The following is a 15,176-nucleotide window of genomic DNA, read 5'->3' on the forward strand; positions in this document are numbered from 1 at the left end:
CAGTTTCTCTTCTTGATTTGAGGGACTTTCTATTTCACCTAATTTTTGAAGCAAAGCCCCACTAATGACATCTCAATGCATCCACTGCAATGAGCTCTAAGACACAGGAAATCAGAACTGCATTCTCTTAAGCATCTCAGGAGACTCCAATGATTATATTGAAATGTTAATCACAAGCTCCTTAAGTTACAATCACAAAGGAGTCACTGTACGAGATAATTTCACAATATGAAACTCTTCTGTAAATTTATGTCAGGTAGCAGTTTGCTGCCTGGGAACTGTAAATCAGTTATTAATGAGCCAAATGGTTAACATCAAACCTAATATCTATATGCAAGGAAGAGCCAAAAAGCTCTCACAGGCATACAAAGTTCTAGATGTACTAGTCTGAACAACTTTATTCCCTGCGTCCTGGCTTGAGAGCCAACATCTGTCGGAAGTGCCACTGAAGAATATTGCTCTACAGCAATACTTCCACCTGATCCATGCAGTCTTGTAGTCCTTTGGAATTGATGAGACATAGTTTCATAACTGAAAAACTCTTCTAAAAAGACTGACACACTGTAATGCAAACTCAGTAATCAGAGACTAGGTTTTTTGGTTCAGATGGATATAGATCTATCCGAGGCAAAAAAGACAGTCAGCTACTAAACAAACAGCCAAAGTCTACAGCCTCCACTAGAGCTGTGCAGCTCCTCAGCAGCTCAGAGCTCAACATCTACCCCATGACCTGAGACTGTCCTCTGACTTACAGGAACATTCCTTGAATATACGGTAGCACAAAACAAAAATCTTGGCTTTTAGTAGTTTCTAGATACCAGGATTCTACCTGAGCTTAAGCATATTGTTAGCTGTGCTCCATTGTGTTGCTTTCTTTTTTTTTTTTTCTAATATATATATATTTTTTAAAATCTGTTACTATTGTTTAAGGCTGCAAAAGGTGATGAGTAATACAGTGGATTCTGGTGATGAATTTGCAGTGCAGAAAGCGAATATTTAGATTTGAAATCCTAGCTCATTATTGAAATTAATTCTGAATGCCTGCGACTCTTTGCTAATGCCTTCATAGAAAACTACATCGTTTGCATCACTATGAGATTGCCCAATTCCTTCATTTGCACAATTGTCCCAATAATCAAGAGTGAACCTAACCTCTGCAGGTGCAAGAACATCTCCAAATAACACAAATGATTTGATAACTGAAATGAATCTGATTTGGGGGGTGGGGGAGGATTTTACAGGGTACTTCTGCTTACTGATTTTTTTAGTAGAGTGGAATGAAATTATCACTATGATTTCAATGTAAATGTAGGGCAGAGGCAGATAAACTGATTAATTAACTGATCAATTCTCTGAAGAGCTTAAAGATTATCTTGTAATTTACAAAGGGAAGTGTGGGATGCAGTGCTAGCTTCACAAAGGTATCTCCCCATGTGGGAGTGTGCCCCATGAATAAAGGAGTTTTATTTTCCTCCCATCAATGATGCCTCTCCAGAGAAGCACTGATGGGATGGAGAGTGTCTCCTGCAGAACCAGGTGACCTCCATCACAGCATTTGCCCAAAACTAGGGGAAAAGATGAGGATTTGCTGCTTAAGGCTCTCAAAGGGCAGCTTCAATCCACAACTCCTTCCAGCCACAGGTGTGCACAATTGTGAGCTGTGAGCTGGGATACATACAGCTATTTCAGCCTGGAACAGGCTGCCCAGGGAGGTGGTGGAGTCTCCTTCTCTGGAGATGTTCAAGACCCGCCTGGACACCTACCTGTGTGACCTGGTATAGGGAACCTGCTTTGGCAGGGGGGTTGGACTCGATGATCTCTGGAGGTCCCTTCCAACCCCTACAATTCTGTGATTCTGTGATTTCACGTGAATGCACGGTGAGGCATCTCATTGCAAATCAGTTGGGACCACATTCAGACCACCTCCTCTAGGTGCCTGCAGCTGTTGCTATGCCAACTAGTAAGACAGTGATGGGTAATTTGGGCTCCCCACGCTCCACGGTTGCCAGACTCTATTCCTTATATAGGCAACAGAGAGAAGGCATCTAAGTTTGGCATCTAAAATCAACAGGCTGACTGCACACCCCACTGCCACCCCCAGGCAGCTGCTATGTTCCTGGCTGGTCCCCACAGGCAAGGGGACCCACTGAACATTCACCACTCCTAAACCCACTTCCTTGTTTGATTTCCTCTTCCAATGTGTCATTCAGAAGTGACAGTGTGGCACCTGGGAAGCAGTCCAAATCCATGCACTTACGCATTTTCAACGTGAAATGCTCAGCATCACTTAGGCAGCCAGAGCTTTCTGCTCTTAACAATATTAGAAGCATTTTTGTTTCTTTGCAGTCAGGTAGAAAAGAAGTCTACCACTGCATCTCAGAGGGTTTTTTTCATGCATTTCCAGATATTTCATCCTGGAAATGTATTCCACAGATATTGAATCAGATAGATCTCTAAGCTTCAGAATAAAGGTGCAGTAATCAGGGAAAGATTTACGAGTTAACCATTTTATGGCTGGAGCACCTCTCCTGTGAAGAAAGACTGAGGGAGTTGTGCTAGTTTAGCTCAGAGAAGGCTCTGGGGAGACCTTATTGCAGCCTTTCAGTACTTGAAGAGAGCTTATATGCAGGAGGGGGAGCAACTTTTCACATGGTCTGATAGGACAAACAGGAATGGCTTTAAACTAAAAGAGGGGAGATTTAGGTTAGATGTCAGGAAGAAACTCTTTAGTCAGAGGGCAGTGAGGCACTGGCACAGGCTGCCCAGAGAAGGTGCAGATGCCCCATCCCCAGAAGTTCAAGGTCAGGTTGGATGGGGGGGCTGCGGGCAGCCTCAGCTGGTGGATGGCAGCCCTGCCCATGGAACTGAGTTGGAACTGGGCAAGCTTTGAAGTTTCTTCCAACCTAAGCATTTCTATGATTCTGTGATCCTATAATTTCAGTCAGAACTGCTCTAAGATATTGAGACAGCTGCCAGACATGCAAATAATGAAAAACTTTCTCTGCAACTACTCATGGAAATTCGAGCATGGTCCGGGTTAGTTCATACTTCATGGAAAGGTGTCAATCCCCTTTCTTTCTTCTGTGCTTCTTCCATTTTTATGCATGCAGCAGAGTGTCTAGCATTGGTAATCTGTAATATTAATTTCTTCTTGAGCTTGGAGAGTTCTGTCTTGTTTGGTTGTTATTGTGTAGACATATTTATGATCTGTTTAGTTTTCTGTAGACGTACTACTGTGCATTTAGGATGCGAATGACCAAGGAAATGACTTAGTAAAGAAATGGCCCTTACACAGGCAGCAGAAGTAGGTACAATTTGTGACATGCTTCAGTTCCTGGAGGAGTTCATTCTTGATGTTCAGATAACATGCTGAGGCTTGTTTGAATGACCAAGAATTTTATTATTCCAGCAGAGTGAATTCTCTGCCAAGGGTGACCATCTGGGAACTTCAGTAACCCAAAGAGCCTTCAAGAGGAACACATTCAGAAAGAGCAAATTTAGGTACCTTGTTCACAGTTCAGTCAGGATTCAGCTCCTTCCCCTCATTTGATCTTTACAAAAACTTAGTTCCTCATCCAACCTCAGGATCTAAGATTTTCCATGGAGTAAAAAAGGCTTCCTAAGAGAAGTCCATTGCATAGTAAGAATCCAAAAGAAAGAAGAGATACCTCTTTCACTACCTGTTGACTACGGAGAATTGGCTTAAACAAGATTGCCGAGTTATTTGACAGCAGTAAGAAGTGATGAGTCCCACGCTTGGCAGCATTCTGCAGTAGTCAGTGACCTTAGTACTTTTTCTGGGCCTCAGCAGGAGACTCTGAGCTTGTTTTGATGATCCAGGCAAAGCCAGTGGAAAATGTGGTTAGAAGATCTGGGGTGTTCTGCAAAGCTGTGCTGCTGCAGTGACTCCTGCTATGCTCTACTCAGGCCTAGGTTCAGAAAGCTTCTTCCCTAGACAATCTAGATTACTGTGGTCCATCTAAAACATAGCAAAAGCATTAATATTTGAAGCAAGTTTATTATTGACAAGGGTGGGATGTAGGCTCTGAGCCAGCTCAACCTCCTGGAAAGTGTTATTCACCAATGCTGGTTTGCGCAGGCAGGAATTCAAGCGCATTCTTTAACTGTAGGCAGATCTGATCAGTCACCAACATGCCCTTCCTCTACCCAAATCTTCACCACATCTGTGAAATACACTCCTTCTGCCCACTAATACTCTTGCCTTGCTCAAATTCATCTTCAGCCATCTGGCTTTCACTTGCAGCTGAGCCCTTCCAAGATACAGGGTTATTGGAGTGGCAGTAAATGCAGCTAATACATGTGCCAGCCCCTGAATTAATGTTATTGAAGCGCCTCACCTTGTGGGTGGCTGTGGATACTAAGAAGTGGTAAGAGGAATGATTCTTACGGAAATCCACCAGCAGAAGATCTCGTGATAGGGACGCTATTTCCCATCCTTTAGCCCAGTGTGCAATCCCACAGTGAATATTTTAACCCTTGTGCAACAAACCAATAATTTCAAATTATGCTTTCAAAGCTGTTTGTTGAACACCTGTGGGCCATTTTTAAATATTGGCTCTATGTAGGAATTGCACAACTAATGGAAGGGTGATCTGAAGGCAGAAAATGAAAAGGCAATGTTTTGTGTATGTGTCAGTCACCCTTAACCATTTGCTCAGCATGGAGGGGCCTGGCATGTGGATTCCAATTTGTAACTTTGGCACATCTGGACTGAAATCAGTGACACCCACTGATTGAGTCAATATTGCCTGAAAAGAGTGAAGGCTGCCAAGCTAAGCTCTTTGATGTTACTGAGTCGGTCACTGTGTTGCTGAAACGTCATCCTCTGACATTTGAGGCAGATTCACAAAGAAATTGAAGGAAGATCGAGTGCTGAGTGCATGACAATGGCACTTGAGCATTAAAATGGGTGTGGAAACTTCACTGGTACAGGCATTTTATCTGCAACAGATAGAGCTTCACATCAAGATTCCTGCTGTGACACAGGAGCAAACAGCTGAGGCAAAAGGCATATGCATCTACCTCAGCATGTAATTCCAAAACACAACCTTTCTCTTCGGTTATTATTTATCTAATTGCACAGCCAAATTTAGTCAGTGCATTTGAAAGCATAATTAACTGCAACGCACTTAGTAGCGTTCCATTCTGCACTGCCTGTAAATCAAACTGCTGTAAGACAGATTTGATTTTTTGGAAGGGTTTCCATCATACTGTGCATACTGAAAAATAATTAGGGAGCCAGGAGGGCAGTTACTTTTATCCTGCTAATTGGATACGCTGGCAGTTCTTACACCGTTATGGTCAGATGTTGGCCTTATTTGCGCACTTCCAACCAGTGGGATTACCTCACTAGGGTGGCCTTGTGTGTATTCAAGAACATTACTCTTTCCAGATTTGTAGGAGTTGAGCTGAGTGGTGTGAGCTATGATTTTGCTCTGAAGGGATCAGAATTCATGTTGTCTTATTCAGCACTGAATGACTCCCGATGGCCTAGGATTTGAGAGAGTCCTGGTGTACTTTGCAGTCACCGTCAGGCTTCAAACAGCATACAGCCTGTTCCAAATATTCTTCACTGATATTCACCATTTTCTGTGGTCTCACAAGATTTGGGAGAAAGTGTCTTTTGGAATGTGACAATGCAGTTTCACAATAATTTGGTTTTGGCGGCAGTATTGGCTTAAGAAATTCCCCCTTCCTTTCTCCTACCTTTGCAACAGTTCTCTGACCTCACGGTTGTGCCAACACATCTGTTTGTAAAGCAATGTGATGGCCTGGATGAATGACATAATGCAGGTTAAACTATGAACCTTCTTTCCTTTCTCTCTATTTTTTCTTCTATTTTCTTTTTTTTAAGATGAGAGAAGGAGTGGCTGGAGAGGAAATTGTCTAAGCAGAGATTGTCACCAAAGCCTTAAATATTGTGAAACTGCTATTCTGAGACTGGCTTGTTGGTGTTTGCTTTTTTTTTTTTTTTTTTTTTTTCTGAAGTAGCAATCATGCATGTTAAATAGAAGGAAAAAATTGGCAAAAAATAAAAGCAGGAGGCTCTTACGTCTTTTAATTTGTCTCAAGTGCAGATTGGTTTTTGGAAGACTACAATGTCCTCTGTCAACAGCTCTCAGAAAAAAAATTTTAATCTGTAGGTTACGCTCAACTACTTGCTTTCTCCTCCCATAGTTTGAGAACTACTACTACAACAGTTTGAACACCATGTGCATGGCTCAGTGGAATGAGCCTTTGGTGTATACCTGGTTGATGATGCCTTGGGGGACAAAGGAAGATGGGCCAACAGGGAGATGGATTTGGAAGGGATAGAGAAGGAAGAAAGGATTCTTTCAGTAGGCTAAAAAAGCTGGAGCTGTGCAGCCTAGGGAAGAGAAGGCTTCAGGGAGACCTGAGAGAGGCCTTTCAGTATCTACAGGGTGCTGTCAGAAGGAAGGGGACAGACACTTTAGTGGGGTCTGTTAGGATAGGACGAGGGAAAATGGTTTCAAAATAAAAGAAGGGAGATTTAGATTGGCTATGAGGAAGAAATTTTTTACAATAAGTGTGGTGAGGCACTGGCACAGATAGCCCAGAGAGCTGGTGGATGCCCTGTCCCTGGAGACATTCAAGGTCAGGCTCTGAGCACCTGGTGAAGCTGTAGGTGTCCCTGTTCATTGCAGGGGATTTGGATCAGATGGAATGGAGTCCATTCCAACCAAAACATTCCACGATTCAATGATTCTATGACACTAGATAGGCCTCAGCTCAGGCTACAAGATAAGCACTGGGTTGTGGGGATGTAGTAGGGCAAGAACTTCCTTGCTGCTGGAGGAAAAGGTAGAGGAATATGATAAACGTAGGAGAGTTATGTGATTGAAGAAGTTAATACATATTTGACCTGCTAAAAAACACTAGAAGTTTTCTTGATTAAATTATTGTTTATTATATATTTTATGTAACTTGTATATTATATTACATTACATTCTATTATATTATATTTTGATGAAATTAGAAGATAAAAATCCTGGAAGAAGTAACAGAACTAACATCCAAATTAACCAGTACTGTTCTCACATGGAAAGCTTAAGAATAAAGGGGAAGCAAAGCGAGCACTTCATTCAACTTTACAAAATAGTAGTACTTATTTTCAAGCACTGGCACTAAGGTTTTTTTGTTTCACTTCACTGGGATAAAATTCACCAGTCCAAGAAAACGCCAGAAAGTCTTCCTCAGAGCCTACAGGATCTTAACTGAAAAATGTATATAATTCCCAAGAAGAAAGCAAGTTTGTTCATAGAAAGGAAGGAGTAAGAATAGAAGCCTGGACAATTCAGAGCAGGAATTTGCATGTATTTGGTATTTACTTTTTCTGAGACTACAGCTTATTCAGTTTTGTTTCTGTTTTATAATCAGGGAAATGAAATACTTTTTCTAAACTGATTTTAATACTGACAATCATAATGACATTTATGAATGGAGCCTTCTGCATGTGAGCTATTTCTATCAGTGCAATCAGGACGTAATGAAAACAGATAGGCACTAACACAAACTAGTTCCAGCAAAGTACGTAAGCAATGGTAGTAGTATCTCACCACCAAAATCCATTCATAGAATAGATAAGGAAGGCTCATAGAATGGCTTGGGTTGGAAGGGACATTTAAGATCACCTAATTCCAACCCCCTGCTATAGGCAGGGACACCTTCCACTAGACCAGGTTGCTCACAGCCCCATCCAGCCTGGCCTTGAATGCTTCCAGTGAGAGGGCATTCACAGCTTCTCTGGGAAACCTGTTCCAAAGTCTCCCTAAAAATCAGAAATCATGAAAATTGTATCTACAAACACATTGTATGGAGAGCTACTTTAAATGCCAGGCTCTGTGTGTGGATGGTGGAGATACAAAACTTTGAAAACTTAATGGTCCATTTTAAAAAGAACAATCTCTCTGAGAGATTAAAAATTCAATAAAATGCAATAAAATAAAAAGCAATAAAATAAAAAGCATTAATAAAAACACTATCTGAAGGAGTAAGGACATATGGCTTAGAAGAGAATGAAGTGGTCAACATTTCCCAGTAACTAATTCAGGCAACATCAAGGTTAGCAAGAGTGAGGTGAGCCACTCATATGCTATCTAACTAAGCTAGTCCCTTCTGTTTTAAAAGCAACCAGAAAGAGGCCATACATTTTTAGAAAATGGCGTTTTATCCATAATGACCCAGCAAATATTTCCCACAAACAAATGTCAGTTTATTCACTGTGGGTAGTGACTTAAGAATTCACTATAGGCAAGTGACTGGCCTTCAGGGAGACACAATGGTTTTCTTCCTCTCTGACATGAATGGTAAAAATTCCACAGTTCCTTAGGGGGTAGGACTGAAGCCAAATTTTAAAGCCCGCATCTGGGCTTGCAACCTCACCAAGTGCCAAGCTTTCACCTGCTCTTTGGCAGGTATCAAGCAAGTATTTTCACCACAATAATGCATTTATTTGTAATATATCCCAATATAAAATACTACTTGAAATATTGTTTATGGAAAGCAGATAAAAGAGGCTCTGAAAGCCAAAGAAAGTTTGCAAATCTTTGTTTGAAAATATTTTTTTGGTATTTATCCAGCTTCACTGGGAGAGGTCTGTCTCATCTAATGCTAGCACTTCTGAAGTTAAGTAGCTAGTTTAAGCATGTAATTTAAAAGCTTTCTGTATAGATGATGGAGAAAAATAGGCACTTTCAGAGGGCAATCCATTCTGTCACTATCGTTCTAGCCCTTAGACGATGATGAACCACTCCATGGGGATACAGATATCCCTTGACTGCAGAGAGATTAAGGCAATTTGTTTGGAGAAAGCATGACTGAGTCAGATGACTCCTGGTAACGACTTACCTTTTTCCCAAACAACAGATCTTCACCAAGGACTTCATGGAATAAGTCACTCGCTGCGGTCCAATTTGTTGAGGTCAGCCATTATTCATTTCTATTTTTACATACACCCAGGGGGCAGGTGGGACCAGTTTAAATGCAGCTCTGCTTTGATCAGGGCTTAAAGTTCTTCACAAGACCAAGGAGATCTCCACTAACAAGAGGTCACATTTAAGTCACCAGCCACTCTGCCCAACCTTGGTTTTTAATATAGGCAAGAAGGAGACATTAAGCTTTTATGAAGAAAGAAAAAACCAACCCTCTGTTGAAAGCACCACAGCACAAGAGACAAAGAATGTTTCTGTCAAATATACAAGACACTGAGGCCATGTCTAGACATTAGACAGTGCGAGGAAGTGTTCCCAAGCATCAGGACTTATTCATCTTTGCTGTCGAAAGTCACTGTCCTGGCTCGGGGCTCTGGCAAGTAATTTTTTTTATTGCCTGATTTGGGAGTTAGAATAAACCAGAATCCATTCCCAACAGGGAATTCGAATGCAGTCTCCATCTGGAGGATAAGAAAGTGTTAGCAGGAGGATAAGAAAGTGTTAGCAGCATGGATATAGGTTGCTGAGAGCCTATTTTCCCGAATGCAAGAGAATGGTTTTGAAAAGATTAGTTATAGGTGTAGATCACAGTATACTAGTGAGACACAGTCAGACAGTAGACATAATATTGCATGCTGAAGTTCACGTCTCCATACTTGTAGCACATGTATTTTGAAATGGAGTAGCAAAGGTTTTCTCAGTACTCACACAAAAGATTCATTTTTCGTCTTCTTCCATTTTATAATCTTTCTTTACATTTTTAACCTCTCAGCCACGTAATTTTGATTGATTTACACCACCTCAGAAAAGCTCAGTTGCAGCAACTGCTGCTAAGAGGAAAGATCACCCCCATAGGTGACCATCTCCCATGACTGCCTTCTGCTGCCACTTTCAATAGCATTTTCAAAAGCAGACCATCTAATAGCAGCCTACCAGAAGAAGAGCTACCAAGATGATGAAGCTAAACATTTTAGTACTGGTAGATAATATATCAAAGGAGCAACAGACAAAAATCACAGCCTGGGAAGTTCAAAGATGTTAGGAAATCTTCTCAACTGGGAAAGTCACGTAGCGCTGGAACAAGCTACCAAGACAATGTTGAGGTCTCCATCTCAGGTAGTCTTCAAGGCTTGGGTAGAAAAAGCCACAGCCAATCTAGCCAAAGACCAGTGACAGTCCTGCTTTAAGTGGGCAGCTGAACAAGATGAGCATGACAGGTACCTCCCAAACAACCTTTCTATAAGCAGCTGAATGTTTCTCCAAATGTTCACCGCGTGGGAGTGCTATGCTATCCCTTCCAGCTCTTCCTTTCATTGAAGCTAGACTCGGGTCAAGCAGCAGAACCCAGAGGTCATACAGGAAGGATTACTTCCTTGGTATGCTTTCCTCTTCCTCATACTCCTTCTTCTGACCTCAGCAGAGCTATGCAGGTTTGCCTAAAGAAAGAATGTGACCTTTTGACAGCAGAGTTCTCCAGCAATTTGTTCTAGATGGAAGTTATTTCCTCTGATTCCCTCTTGTTTTTTTCCTTGTCTCTTTGCCACAAATGGAAGGATTTGCTATGTCTGGAATGTAAAGTTTTGGTCACCACTCACGAGGATAAAATTCCCATTTCAACAAAGTAACCAAAAGTTAATTTCAGACAAGAGCTGTGCATTTTTGCAAAGAGCTGCCCCTCTTGCAATGGACTATGCATCAACAGAATTTCCCAAATATGTCTTGAGGGTTTCTTTTTTTAAGTAGAAATGGTAAAGAAAGGTTAAGCTTATTAAAAAGTACGCTTTGCTTCATGAAAAAGCTAGTATGCCAGGCTGAAGCAATGGTGGTGGCCTAAGTAAATATACTAGAAGTTGCATAGTTCATATGTTGAATTCATATTATAGAGATGCCAAATATTTATGGATAAACATATACATATGTACATTTATAATTAAAAATAAATATATTTACATACTTAATATGCATTTATATGAAAACAGAAGAAACATCTGTGGGGATGAAAATATTTTTTGCTGTACCTATTGTTGTTACGGAGGTAAAAGGCATAAACTGCATAGTAATGCAACAGGTCACTTGATTTTTGACTGCCTAACCTGTTCCTTGTACTCTAGTCCACTTACATGGTACTCAGTCTGGGTAGCTTTAGATTACTGATATTTAATAATAATATAAAGAAAAATAACCACCTGGCAAGATTTGCTCTGCTCCATTTCTGCATCTCACAACGACGCAAAAACCAAGCAGTACTTAAATGCCCAGTAATCTGCTATGCACAAGCTGCTAATCAGAACTGGAAGGAGTCTTAAGATTTTAACCAGAGCTGAAATCAGAAGTGAGTAGAAGAAGGAAATTCTTTGCTATAAAACTCTTTTGCTCCCTAGCACTTCCCCAAATACAACGGAAGTTCTTTAAATGGCTCACGAGTCTGTGTTAATCAAAAGGAATCTATCACAAACCAGTAGCGCCTTTCATAATGGAAAACACTTCTTCAGGTGATAAGCCTTAAAACCTTAAAACCATAATTTTATTACATACTTACAAAGCTTTGATAGATATTTTGAGCTAACATTTTACTGGCCATAAACTATTATTCCCTGCCAGACTGACATAGTTAGCCTGAGGGAGGAAAATGTTTGGCTCTTTAGAAAGTAAGGCACATGAAAAAAAATAGTGGGAAAACACTACTTCTAAAAAGACTCTAAGCATTTTTCTAATAGGTCTTGTGTAAAATATGTTGCAGCTGCTGAGCACATGGTACGTCAGAAGCTTGGACTGGTGCTCCTTTGGGATGTCTCGCACAATTTGCTCTTGGATTTTTTTTCCAATACAGATCACTGAGATTTCCCGGAAAAGCAAATTACCTCTTAAAAAAGGGAAGGGAGTAGAGGCTATTGTTAAGTTTTCCTTTATTGCTAAAGCAAATAACAGTGGTGTAAATGGTTACACTGGATGGTCAATTCAATTGAATTTAAATCAGCAGAAAACCCAGAGCACTCGCAAAGAGGTTTCATGAATGCAGTTCAGGATTGTAAAGAAGCACAGGAGCTGTTTCTACCACCTTTTCTGTTTTTAAGCTGTAGGCCTTCCTTGAACTTTACTGCTGGCTTCTGAGGACCATCCGGTCTGCTCAGATCTACCAGGCTGAGAGAAGGCATGACACGATGTACAAATATCAGACATCTGGTTGGGACACTGATTGAGACCCTCTCTTTCTACTCTGCCCTCAGCTGCCTTAATGTACGAGGTAGGTATTGCTGAGCAGTTGCATGGTGCTCTTTGTTCAGCTCACAGTAACGTCCTTTCCTGAAAGGCAACAGGATAAGATGACATAGCAGCTCTGGTGTAGGCAGGTACAGTCAGGCCACTCATGGATCACTGTCCCTCTCCCTCTCTGGCAGACTTTGGCCTATGGAAGCCTCTTCTGCTCTTTGAACACTGACTGACGTATTGCTTGAGCAGAAGCACCAAGATCCACATTTTGAGCTCCAGGGTTTTGTCTTCTCTTCCTATGCTGCGCCCTCTTAAAACATTTTTATGAGAACAAAGAAGTACATGGCTTCATCAATACATTTTAAACAGAAAGAATAAACAGGTAGACACAGATATATATATAGAATCACAGAATTTCTCAGGTCATGGTGGAATGATCAAGTCCAACCACAGCCTAACCATACTACCCTAACTCTAACAACCCTCTGCTAAATCATGTCCCTGGGCACCACATCCAAATGGCTTTTAAACACATCTAGAGATGGTGACTCAACCACCTCCCTGGGCAGCCTATTCCACTGCTTAACAACCATTTCTGTAAAGAAGTGTTTCCTGATATCCAATCTACTCTTACCCTGGTACAGCTTGAGGCCATTTCCCCTCATCCTGTCACCAGTGAGAAGAGACCAGCCCCGCTCTTGCTGTGAGCACCTTTCAGATACTGGAAGAGAGCAATAAGGTCTCCCCTCACCCTCCTTTTCCCCAGACTAAACAGCCGCAGTTCCTTCAGTCACTGTATCACACATCTTCCAGCCTTTAGTTGTTGGGTTTGTCTTTCTTTCATGCTAACTGCAGAGACAAGGGGCAGCCTGCCTGTGAAAGTCCTTATCACGAACAGCACTGTACTATTTTCAGTACTGTCACTGATTTTTCTGGTGAAGACATCCTGGGAGTGAGATTGTCGTGACATATAAGTGACTCAGGAAAGAAACAGACAGAGAAACCACCCACCTTCAAAGCAAATGCACCAGAGTCCTAATTGCAATTAAGAAAACAACTCCAGAATGCTGTCATCATTGGATGCTTCCAATTCCATCCTCCTTTTCCAAAACATTGCCTAATCACTAAAATGCACGAGCCATAATGTGGGGAGATGAAGGAATAGGTTGTTAGCCATCAGTGGAGGAACTGGTGATACAGAAAATGTGAGCAAATCATCAAGGAACAGTAGCTAGGGTTGGATTAGAGTCCAGAGATCTCAGAATCATCTCTTTGATCAACTGTTGATAATTGTAGGAGGATTTCCTCTGTACCAAAGTACAGTGACAAAAAGGGGAGAAAACACTCCTCCATTTGAGACACTGTGATTCTGTGTGGGTCAGTGACTAAAATTATGTTGATTGGTGAACACAACTGGAAGCCAGTGTTGTTTAAGGGACCTGTCAAGACACTCTTTGATTCTCTATTGTGCCTAGGTTTCCTCAACAAGATTTTGAGGCTTGAGCTGAACATTAGCGTTCTGTGCACATTTTACAGTAAAAAAACAACTTTTTCATATCCAATCCAAATCTCCTCTCCTTTAGTTTGAAATCATTTCCCCTCATCCTATTGCAACAGGCCCTGCTAAAGAGTCTGTCTTTGTCTTTCCGTAGCTCCTCTTTTAATACTGAAAGGCCACTCTCGGGTCATCTCAGAGCCTTCTCCATGCTGAACAGCCCCAGCTGTCTCAGCCTGTCCTCATAGGGGAGGTGTTCCATCCCTCGGATAACTTTTGTGACCCTCCTCTGGATGTGCAACAGATTCACATCTCTCCCATACTGAGGAATCCATATCTGGACGCAGTTCTCCAGGTGACGTCTCACAAGTGCAGAAAGAAGGGCAGGATCACCTCCCTCGACCTGATGTGTTCCATTAGAGTGTGCAGCCAAAAAGTCCCTACTGGAGCTCCACAGGCCAATACCAGGGCCTGCCAGGGACTTCCTCACTGTTACTGGGTGCTGTGCCAGGCATACCATGGCAGCATCAAAGCTCAACACGGGGGTAAGTGGCTATGCTCACCCACTTTCAGGTATCGATAGACTATTTTGCAGAATTTAGTCACTGTTCCAAATGGCTTTCAGTTGAGTTTGGCTCTTAGTTAATGCTTGTCATCAAGGAGGTGCATTTAACCCTGCACCACATTTAACCTTACACCAAACCCTGGGTAGAATTTGGTGACTGCATTACTCCTGCCCTCCTCAGAGAAGAAAACTGTGAGAGCTCTCTGAAGCCTCTCAGAGCTAGCAATTTCATTCTCTTTCCTTGCATAAATATAATCCAAGCTAGAAGTTGTCAGAAGATCCTGCCATTTTGAAATTAATGAGTAAAACAGTACCAAAGGTACGTGACTTTGAGTTTTCCCTTGGACAGCATGACAGGCAGTCTTGCACCTGGGTCAAGGCAACTCCCATTACCAATACAACTGGGGGATGAAAGAACTGAGTGCAGCGCTGCTGAAAAAGACCTGGGGTACTGGTGGATGAGAAGCTAGACATGAGCCAGCAGTGTGCCCTCACAGCCCAGAAAGCCAACTGTATCTTGAGCTGCATCGAAAGAAGCGTGTACAGCAGAGCAAGAGAGGTGATCTGCCCCTCTGCTCTGTGCTAGTGAGGCCTCACCTGGAGTATTGTATCCAGATGTGGAGTTCTCAGTACACGAGAGATATAGACCCGTTGGGTCACATCCAGAGGAGGGCCACAAAAATGATCCATGGAATGGAACACCTCTCTCATGAGAGAGCAGGGGATGATCAGCCTGAAGAAGGCTCCAATGTGACCTGATAGCATCCTTTCAGTATCTAAGGGGGAGCTATGGAAAAGAAGAGTCTTTAGCAGGGTCTGTGGTGACAGAAGAAGGGGAAATAGCTTCAGGCTCAGAAGGGTAGATTTATGTTAGATATAAAGAAAAAATCTTCTACAGTGAGGGTAGTGAGGCACTGGAACAGGTTGCCTGGTG

The 15,176-nt window shown here is 41.9% G+C and overlaps 1 long non-coding RNA gene across 2 annotated transcripts in view; it reads right to left on the minus strand.

The window, feature by feature from the left end:
* Nucleotides 1-15,176, minus strand: part of LOC128074786 (uncharacterized) — a 33,752-nt gene that overhangs the window by 4,317 nt on the left and 14,259 nt on the right. The window contains exon 4 of one of the 2 annotated variants that reach the window (XR_008203463.1): nt 12,097-12,492. The exons of the other annotated variant lie outside the window; for it this stretch is intronic. This is a non-coding gene — a long non-coding RNA (uncharacterized LOC128074786). Of the gene's footprint in view, nt 1-12,096; nt 12,493-15,176 lie in introns of those variants that run through there. 2 annotated transcript variants of the gene reach the window in all.

Source organism: Tympanuchus pallidicinctus, unplaced genomic scaffold, assembly GCF_026119805.1.
Source record: "Tympanuchus pallidicinctus isolate F22 unplaced genomic scaffold, pur_lepc_1.0 scaffold11, whole genome shotgun sequence".
Classification (NCBI taxonomy): domain Eukaryota; kingdom Metazoa; phylum Chordata; class Aves; order Galliformes; family Phasianidae; genus Tympanuchus; species Tympanuchus pallidicinctus.